Below are 10720 nucleotides of genomic sequence, written 5' to 3'. Positions count from 1 at the left end.
CAACACAAATCACTCACAGGCTTCCCATAATCAATCTTTATATGGATACCAATTTCAATGCTAATTGCACTGGACCGCAAGTAGCGAAAGCTAATCGAAGCAGACAGTGAAAGAGAAAAAGAAATATACAATTTATTGAAGAGGCATAAACACACAAGAAGAAATGAAGAAGTATGATACAACAGATCATACGAAAAAAGGCACTGCCATTTAAAAAAAAAGTTTCCTTTTAGTCTTCTGATACATAAGACACTCTCATGCGACATGTTTTCATCCTTCATCTCCTGTTTGTTCTTCGTCCTGTTGTCTTCAATGGTGCCTGAAGTCGCCTACACACAAGGTTTGTTTCATCTTCATACATGTAGTTCTTCAAAGATTTTTCTGCTATTTTTAACAATCGCAACCAAACAAGCTTCAATTAAATTTGTTCCAAGATGTCCCTACTATTGATTTTAACTAGAGACATTGCCGGATCGCGCAGAAATTAAACAATTTGTTGAAGAATATAAATTTTTCACGGTTTACTGGCTAGAGACATTATATTTATCGTACCCTCAAAAAAATTCCCTTAACTTTTTTCCAAAATGATTCTTGACTTGGTCGCCTAGTTTTTGGTTGAGACATCGCTCAGTTGCACCGAAACAAACTTCACGTAACTTTGTTGCGAGGTTAGGACCAACTGAACTGTAATCTTACTGTCTTCAAGTAATCGAAATGGATACCAGAGGTCACACGAGGGTCACCAGCTGAAACAAAGCTTTGTTGCTAAAGACCCACCAAAAACGCATTGATAGTGAATTCTGCGGTGAAAAATAGCATCATTAGGTCAGATCGAAAATGTAGCACGCGAAAGCTCGATGCGGTCGCCGATAATAGTCGAGAGTGACGACTTTCTCTTTCATTTACCTTAAAACTCTTATCCACCCTGAAGACTCAACCTTTCCATTGAACTGAACTCCTGATATTTTTCTTGGGGGTCGTCAACATTTTTCCTCGTTACGCCGGCAAGTTTGAGAGCTGCACGAGAGTTTTGGGTATTACCAGTTGTGTAGAATATCTGCGAGCTCAACTTTCCCTCAATTTTTAGACACATTTTCTCCGTCAAGATGTGCTTCTTAAAGACGAGTTTCATTATCTGAATGTGCCAAGTGTTGGAACATACAGAGTGTACGACATCTTTGATTGCACCTTTGAATGCCTCAGCAATCCTTTTTGTCTATCTGTGAACATGGCCGTCTCCAAAGGAGCTAATGGAAAACTGTGGTGTGAATTATTGTCCTCTACTAAGTACAGCGAATCTGGGGAGTTCAAGGGAAACGAGAGTTCGCATCACTTTTCCGTCAAGGTGGGATGATTTTCTATCTCTGGAACGTATAATCTTAGGCCCGCTTCATACGTCGAACTTTACATGAGCCGAACCTAATCATTTAGTTCGGCGCATGTAAAGATCGACAGATTTGTATTTGGGTCGACCCGCCGTTCTATTCGACTGCGCAAGTCGAATAGAACGGCAAAACTTCCACTTCGATTCATACGTCGAACTTTACATGTGTCGAACCAAATGCATACGTTACGTATAAATTATATAAATTATATCTATCCCAGAGGTCTACGCGTTCCATCGACTTGTCATGCGCAAAGGACTTCATTCTGAACAAGATGCGGGAAAAAAGGAATGTGCTTGTTCTTCTTGTTTAGAAACAACTAAATATACTTGTCTGAGATGCGAAAGATTAAAAAATAAAAGAATCTATTCTTGATGTGCACGCGCACTTCAAACCGACAGAAACTTTCCAATACAGGCTATATCAAAGGCGAAGCGTCAAGACTTCTCAGAACAAAATCTTCAAAAACAACATTTGAAGAAAACATTACTCTATTCAAACAGAGATTACGCTACAGAGGTTACCTCGATAACCTTATAGATAAAACTCTCTCAGAAGTCAATTTCAGCGAAAGAATATCGGCACTACAAAACAAACAAAAAAAGCGCAAAAACATTTTGCCGTTTGTTACAGAATATCGCCCTTCTGTGCCTAACCTAAAACCATTCAGATGAGTAAATGGCATTTGATAGAAAATCAGCCTCTGCTAAGAGAGATCTGTAAAGACCCTTCCCTACTCATTTTCGTACAGAAAAGGGAGATCTTTGAAAGACGTACTCGTAAGAGCAAGTTAGTTTTGAAGGTCATATCCTTCCTATCTCGACCAATAGGAGCCGTGTTTGGCCTGGCTTCATTATTTTAATAATAATTATAATAATAATAACAATAATAATAATAATAATAATAATAATAATAATAATAATAATAATAATTTATTCACTTAATATAGCGCCTTTTAACATTAAAATGATCAAAAGCGCTTTACATGAATTGAAAAATTTTATATAAAAATATAATAACTATACTGAGAATAATAAGAAATATCAATAAAAACTAATACTAAAATAAACTTACAATGCCATTTTACCAAACAAGCTTTTCCATGTCAGAACTCATCTTTCCGGCCATTTTGAATCTTGTTGAGAAAAAAACAATAGCCGCTGACCACGAAAATCTACTTTCTCACTTGAGCTTCAAATTAAGTTCGACTTCAGTTAGGTTCGACGTCTGAATCAACTGCCGAACTTAATTATTAGGGTTGTCCTTAATAGGTATTAGGTTCGGCTCATGTCAAGTTCGACGTATGAACCGGGCCTTAAGTGTTGTTAAAAAAAAAACCATCCTCCTCTTCCCTACTTGTCTCGCTTTGATCTCATTTATGCAAGAACCTGAAGATTCTCTTGGCCTAGACGAAACGCCACGTTAGACCAGCCACGAACATTTCACAAGTATTTGACAATTTTTCAATTTATTTATTGTATAACCTTAACTTACTCTAAACAATTCACACCTTGCCAATAGCGAGGTTCTCTGAGACACAAGGTCTCCGCCAACAGGGTGATTAAAAAATGTATATTGACAAAATACCAGGGACAGGGACAAACTTTAACCTGCTTTTAACACTATTTCTTTGTCCTTCGCTTTTGGTTTCAGACCCCTCGTATGTCTTCATGCCGAAACGGGGGTACATGCGTGCCCAACTACAGGCATCGCACATTTAAAGCAAATGCAGAGAAGGCTTCATCGGAGAATATTGCGAAATAGGTAATTCTTATTCATGAACTTGGTGACATAAATGTTAAACAGCGGATCAAAGTACGGTACGCTTCAACTCAAAGTCTTCATAACTGGCAAAAGCTAAGTGTTTAACTTTCAGATTTATATCCAGATAATTAATCTTACCTCATTTTGCATTTTAAAACGGCATTTTAATTGACTTAGTGTAATTTTTGTGGCGAAATCACAATGCGTTTTAACTCATGCATCATTTGTTTTTTCAGCTGGAAATTCATGTAAGGAGCTGTATGACGCATACAAGTAAGCATGACCTTATATATTTCTGTGCACTATCTGTTAGAATATCACATACCCTTTGACAACTGCACAGAGGCTTAATATCTCAATGAATCAAACAGAGCCAAAGTCTGCGACGTTTGTTAAGTTTTTTCTAACACCAAGTTGTATGACATTAAGCAGCTTCCATGTCAACAAGATTTTAACATTTATGTTTATCGAAATTTGGATTTTATACCATTTTATGAAAATTTTAACAGTTTTCTACCTTTTTTATTTCATTTTGTGCCAGTCTGGGGTCTCTTTAGTACATTTGATAATTTTTAAATAAATGTTTGGATGGTTGGGTGGGGCAGGGGGTTTAGGGAATGGTGGCTGCGCGAAACTTATGACGTAATTTCTACGTTGTATGATATCACTGTCCTATTTTTCGGAGCATCTAAGTGTCACTGTCACAACTTACATTCTATTGAAGCTTCCTGGAGAAGGGGTTTTTAAAACTGGCAAATAATCGAAGAAAACAGAAAAGCAAGACAAAACAAACAAACCAAAAAAACATAGCATTTGTTTTGAAGTACTAGAGTTTTAAATACGGTTTGGAGATCGGCTGTTTTACGCGTGCATATATGTTACCACTGTTCTATAGGTCACGCGCGAGTCAGGTGGTTACCATCTACTTGGACTCCAAACCAACTTCAATTCTTTGTCACTTGAATAACGACTTTGGATGCGGAGATGGGCCATGGACGCCTGTCATGAAGATTGATGGGAGTAAGGTATTGATATGGAAATAATGTGATGGTATGTGTTAAAGGGGAAGTATCGAGTTTTTGACCTCTTTTGTTCAAAAAGGTGAAATAAGACCTTCACTTTGCTACAAAATAATTCTAAAACAACGAGAGTGAAGGAATCAACCCAATTCTTGACAGAAACAACTCGTACTCTTTTTTAGCGCACTTGTGAAAGAAAAATGCGAAAACTTGAAAAACATTAGCACAATATTTTTCAAGTTTTAATCCATTCTGACCTACTCTTTCTCTGGCCAAGGGCACTAATCGACAGTTTTATTACACTGGGGTTATAATTTATAACAAAACTAGACAATTATTTTTTGTTTCTTTTTTTTCAGACAAACATTTTTGGGTTTTGAAATGACATAAAATTTTCATGATACTTCTCCTTTAAGCCTGGTGAATAAATAAGAATGATGTATTAATTAGTATATGACACAGGCATACGCGGAAAAAATCCGAGTGCTCCTATCAGGATTCGAACCTCAGACTTTCCGATTACTAGTTCGAATGCTCTTCCACTGAGCTACAGGAGACTCGTGGGAGCTAAGAGGCTGCCATAAAACTAGGTTCATGGGAAAAACATCCTCTATACTGCCAGGATTGGAAAGTCAATGCGTGGCATATGCGCAATGGAAATAATATGATGGAATATGTTAAGAATAGTGAATAAATGTGAATGGCACAGGAATACTCGGAAAAAAATCCGAGTGCCCCTATCAAGAGTCGAACCTAAGACCTTCCGTTTACTAGTTCGGATGCTCTACCACTGAGCTACAGGAGACTCGTGGGAGCTAAGGCCATTAAACTAGGTTCATGGAACAAACATCCATGGCCTTAGCTCCCACGAGTCTCCTGATTCATTCATTTATTCCTCAGTTCCTTTCTTCATTCATTCCTTCGTTACTATTTTTCGTAGCATTTACCAAATAAAAAATGCTTTTTCCAAGCTATCCCAAATCCATTGCCTTTAAGAATTCGCGTTTTTATGCATTTATTTTAAATTCTTTACAGCGAACATTTCACTACGATTCCAGCTTTTGGAGCAACAAAGAATCCTTCAACCTTGCTGGGGGGGAGACTGGATTCGATTCGCAAGAGACCAAACTGCCGACCTACTGGAACACATCATTCTCGAAACTTTGCCTCGGTATGAAGGTCAACCAGCGAGTCAACTTTCTTGTCATGAGTAAGCAGGCCAGTTCATTGTTTTCGTTGATCGCCGATGGGCAATATCGCTCAACTTCACTGGGTCGCAGCATGTGGAAGTCACTTCTTGGGTCTGCCGCTTCATTGCAGCACAACTGTAACAAAGAAGGCTTCAACACTCGGTGTGGTTCTAGCTTCATTGCTAGTAGAATCGGTATCATTAGCAACAACGAATACTCCTGCTCTGGCTGTGACTCCAGAATCGGGTTTGGTACTGGAGGACCCCATGATGACTCCAACACGTGCGGAAACGAAGCTAAGTGGTTTCCAGATAATGGCGAAAAGCACATCAAAACCTTTGGTTATATCCTGGTGCAATAAAGATAAGCTGATAAAACTAAGAGCCGGAAAAATGGCTAACAATATTCAAGTGGACTAATTTATGTGTCTCTTGGTAATTTTAGTCATTTGCCAGTTAAACGCGTACGTTATTATAAACTCTCACTTGCCGCAAGATAAGTGTTGCCACTATCGACATTCAGTTATTTGTTATACATATATCTTATTCGATGGTTTTACATATAATACGCGCGGATATTTTGCGAGTTGCGTAGTATTTTTCCGAGCCCCGAAGGGGCGAGGAAAAATACGAGCAATGAGCAAAATGTCCGCGAGTATTATATGTAAAACCATCGAATAAGAGATTTATTATTCCACTGTAAAAAGATTTTGTTATTTTGGCTTCTCTGTTTTGGTAACAGTTTTCAAATACACCCAGCATTAACTGTCCATCGGTATATATGGCGCGTACGGATGATGTAAACAACACAGAAAGCCAGTTAAATGTCTTTAATTTGATTACATAAAATGAAAAGATAAATGACAAGTGATTGGCATGCTAAAAACTTGTTTTCGAGTCTGCATCGTTTCAAAAACTATTCTTCGTCCAGTCCGGACATTGTTGCTCCTTTTTTCTGCCTTTTCCGTCCGTATTCGCTCTGTTGTAAACCGGTCAAACCGGGACACTACAGTGTATTACGGTCTCATATTTTGCGCGTTCTCTTGACCTTATTTGGTGAAATGACATAATAGTGGAATAATAAATATCCTAATTCTTACTTTTTCTTTAATTGCCTTTTTCAACTTATAGTGGACCCTTTGCAGCTAACAGTCACATGGTACAAAACCCACCACGTTGGAGGGCAAGCTGCGCACTGAGACATCCAAAACAAAAAAGGTGTGACTGGATGAAGTCGCTTTGTTTTGAATGTCCCAGTGCGCAACTTGCTCTACAGCGAGGTGGATTTTGTACCATGTGATAGTTAGCTGAAAAGCGCCCATTATTACTGTCATCATCATAATCATCATCATCATCATTATCATCATCATCATCATCATCACTATCACTACTACTGTCAGTCCTCTCTTGCTGTCACGTGTTTTGTTACGCAACAGGATCACAAAACACGTATTCACCTATCAAGGCCTTTTGAACAGTTGTTCGAAAATTTGAACACTGCAGTTTATTTCTTTTCTTGAAGGGCATGTCTAGCCTTTTAGGAAACAAATATAATATGATGAGAATGATGTATTGTTCAGTAATGACACAAGCAAACTCGAAAAAAAAACCGAGTAATCCTACCAGAAGTCGAACCTAAGACCTTCCAATTACTAGTTCGGATGCTCTACCACTAAGCTACAGGACTCTCATGGAGCTATTAAAGGCCATTAAACTATGTTCATGGGACAAACATCCTGCATACTGCTAGGATTGCCACTAAGGGACATTTCCTAAGTTTTGCGAGGTCGTTTTCCCATAACAATCAATATATGTTTTTCCGAGTTAGAAAACCTCAGAGAATTACTGGCGATCTTTTTTTCTTCGCTGAAATGAGCCACGGAGTTTCAGTTGCAGTGATCGTTACTTTCGAGAAGTTGTTGTTACATATCGTTGTTCAAGCTGAGTATATAATAACGCTCACGATTTTTTTCACTGCCTTTTAATAGCGTTGTTACTGTTTACTTCTGAACAAGCTTTTGAAATGTGTTAAGTAATGTTTAAGACACGAGCAGAAAAGTTATAAAACACGTGCTGCGAGTTTTTTGAACGGCTTGAAAAACATTCCTCGTGTGTCAAGAGAGTTTATAACAATACTTTTGTGAACGTTAGAAATTAGCATACGAGAAAAACATTTAAAACCAGATACTAATAAGGAGAAGGTTTATCGCGTATTAAACCACTGGACGTGATGTTTTATCGACTATTTGATAGGTCAATGGGCCATGAATTATTAATACATTTTTTAAGTACTTCAATAAAATAAACGTTTGATGCAACACTCCAATGGCGTCTGGTCGACGTTTAGGTCCCGCGGAAATTGCGCCTGACTTCCCATCCTTCTATTACTATCTAACTATTCCACTATATTCAACTGTTTGCAGGAATTTTATTGGCATCCTAATCAAGGCTAATGGCGCAACTATCTCCTTTATTGAATAATCAGTATAATGAGAAGCAGTTTCTCCTTGCCTTTTCCGCAATAACGGAGTTGAACAAACTGCGTAGTTTCAATTTCAATTTCGAAAACTGGACTAAACTGTAATTTTTGTTCTTAAAAAATTAATTAAACGACGGCTGAGGAATAAAAATAGATTTGGCTAATATTTTTTGAGCTTCCTTTGGCTACCCGAAACTGGCATTTTTAAAGAGTTTGTTCAGTTTCAAATTTGTTATTTTCCAATAGTAAGCATAAATTGGGTCATTTTTCAAAGTTGTCATAATTTCAGCCTAAGACAAAATACCCATGGGGCTTCCCATAAAAACATACGTTTGATTTAGTCTTTTGATAAGACACTCTCAGCGACATGTGTCCACCTTTCAAATTCCCCTTCTCCTCTCCTGCTCTTCGTCTTGTTGTCTTCAGTGGACGCAAAGTTGCCTATGCACCAAGTTAGTTTCACCTTCATAGTTCTACAAAGACATTTCTACTATTTTTTATTAACTAGAGGCAACGATCGTACCCAAACAAACTTTAATTAAATTTGTCTCAAGATTCCCCTACTGCTTGCTTTAATTAAAGACATCGCCGGGAAATTAAAAAGTAAAAATTAAACAAAGTTTAATTAAAATTTGTTACAGAATATATTATTTCTGTCGGTTTACTGGCTAGAGAGATTATATTGATCGTACCCCAAAAAAACTACCCTAAGTAATTCCAAAAAAATATTGACTTGGTCGCCTCAGTTTAGCTAAAGACATCGATTTCATCGGCACAAACTTCCATGATTAAGTTTGTTCCAAGATATAAGTATATCTTTTGTCCGCCGTTTACTTAGAGAAATCGATCGCGCTAAAACAAAATTCCACTGCAGTTGTTATAAATTCTGTTTTCCAGCTGATCGGAAAGTCCAAAACGGAAAGAGGGAGACAGAAAGAGAGAGAGATTGAATCACTTTATTTTTATTATACATTAGTTTCATAACTTATTATCTAACGTTTCTTATAAGAATGCCGCATTGAAAGGAAAGTAAATAATGCTGAGTATATTAAAAATCTATAAAGTTTGTAAAAGCTGAAGCCATCGATACTTAAGCACAAGTTATCTTAAAGGGGAAGTATCACGCTAATGTGTTCTAATTTCAAAACCCAAAAATGTTTGTCCGGTCAACAGAAAAAAAAAATAATTGTCTTGTTTTGTGATTAACTATATTATCACCCCAGTCCAATAAAACTGTCGATAAGTGCCTCTGGCCAGAGACAGAATAGATCGGAATCGATTGAAACTTGAAAAATGTTAGGCTAACGTTTCTCAAGTTCTCGCATTTTTGTTTCCAAAATGCGCTAGAACAGATCATGAGTTGGAATAGATGTGTAAATCACAAATTGTTCCTTTCAATAATTGAATTGATTTCTTTCCTCTCGTTGTTCTAGAAGTATTTTGTAGCCAAGTGAAGGTCTTATTTCATCATTTTTTAGCAAAACGGGTCAAAAAACCCATGAAATTTCCCCTTTAAGTAACCCTTGCAACTAAAAGTGATTATCATTCGATGCATTTTTCTTCTTTTTCATTGGCCGAGAGCAAACCACGTGACCTGCAATAACCGCTTACAAATAATAGTCTAGCCATGCCCAAAACTTTCCAACCGTGTTTTGCTTCAAATAATATTCTGCTCATGCGTAACTGAAACCACGCTATTGTGTGAAAACAGCAGATTAACTGAGCCGAAATAATTATGAAAAACAAACTAGGTGATCGAATGATAAAAAAATTCGAACTCAGTTATCGCAAAATATCGTGATTTGCCAGTGTCTCGCAGATCAATTAGTTGCCCTAGCCGAATAATTGCTGTGCTCGCCACTGACAAATCACGATATTTTGCTCAACCTCGTCGAATAATAGTTTATTATTATTATTATTCCACTATTATGGCAGTTCACCAAATAAGGTCAAGAGAACGCGCAAAATACAAGACCACAATACACTGTAGTGTCCCGGTTTGACCGGTTTACAATAGAGCAAATACGGACAAAGACATTTCACTAGCTTGCTGTGTTGTTTACATCATTCGCCCGCGCCATATACTGGTAGACAGTTGGATGGACAGATAATGCTGGGTGTATTTCAACACTCTTACTAGAAAAGAGAAACCAAAATAACAAAATCTTTTCCTGGTGGAATAATAAATCCCTTATTCGGATGGTTTTAAATATAATACGCGAATACATTTTGCTCGTTGCTCGTAAATACTCCGCAACTATCAAAATATCCGCGCGTATTAAATGTAAAACCATCGAATAAGATGTTTTTATCAACACGCGTGTGCCTATAAAAATATAAGCTCCAAACTGTCAGAGGAATTCTGATAAGGTGGTGTATCGATCTCCATGTTAGTTCATAAGCAATTGACGTGGTATTAACTAAAGATTATAATCAAAATAGCAGTATTTGAAAAATGACATTGAATTTGGGCAAGCGTCAGGGTCTCTTGATGTGAGCATGTTCTCACACATGTACAGTTTTGGACTACAAAATTTTATTATATGCTAAAAACGGTGCCCTTGTGTAACCCACAAAGTAAAGCAAGGGAAGTACGTTATTGACGTGTGTTTTGTAAGTTTAAATGTGTCCCTCTTGCCCTATTTTTCATACGGGTCTGAAGTTAGCCTTGGGGCACCAAATTCCAAGGGTATTTTTGGTTTGTTCAACTTCTTTCTGTTTTACAACAAGCAAGAGAGAATAACCATGATTTCTTGGTGGAAGCTTACAACATGAACTATTCAACCACCCCATATCCATTTCATCAACTTGATAGTAGAGCCTTTTTTGACTCCTGCAGAGACAAAAGGCTCTGCAAAGGTGTGCTAAGTCTTTATTGAGCATG

At 37.4% G+C, this 10720-nt stretch overlaps 1 pseudogene across 1 annotated transcript; it reads left to right on the top strand.

Moving 5' to 3' along the window:
* The first annotated feature begins 264 nt into the window (after positions 1–264).
* Positions 265–5891, top strand: LOC146454254 (uncharacterized; annotated as a pseudogene). Its single transcript, XR_014859292.1, has 6 exons — positions 265–358; positions 1098–1345; positions 3039–3149; positions 3386–3422; positions 4045–4174; positions 5204–5891. The product of XR_014859292.1 is annotated as an uncharacterized LOC146454254 (transcript).
* The last annotated feature ends 4829 nt before the right edge of the window (positions 5892–10720 follow it).

This window comes from Pavona decussata, unplaced genomic scaffold (genome assembly GCF_977016875.1).
Source record: "Pavona decussata unplaced genomic scaffold, jaPavDecu1.1 SCAFFOLD_303, whole genome shotgun sequence".
Classification (NCBI taxonomy): Eukaryota; Metazoa; Cnidaria; class Anthozoa; order Scleractinia; family Agariciidae; genus Pavona; species Pavona decussata.
This window is presented reverse-complemented; position numbering and strand designations above follow the sequence as displayed.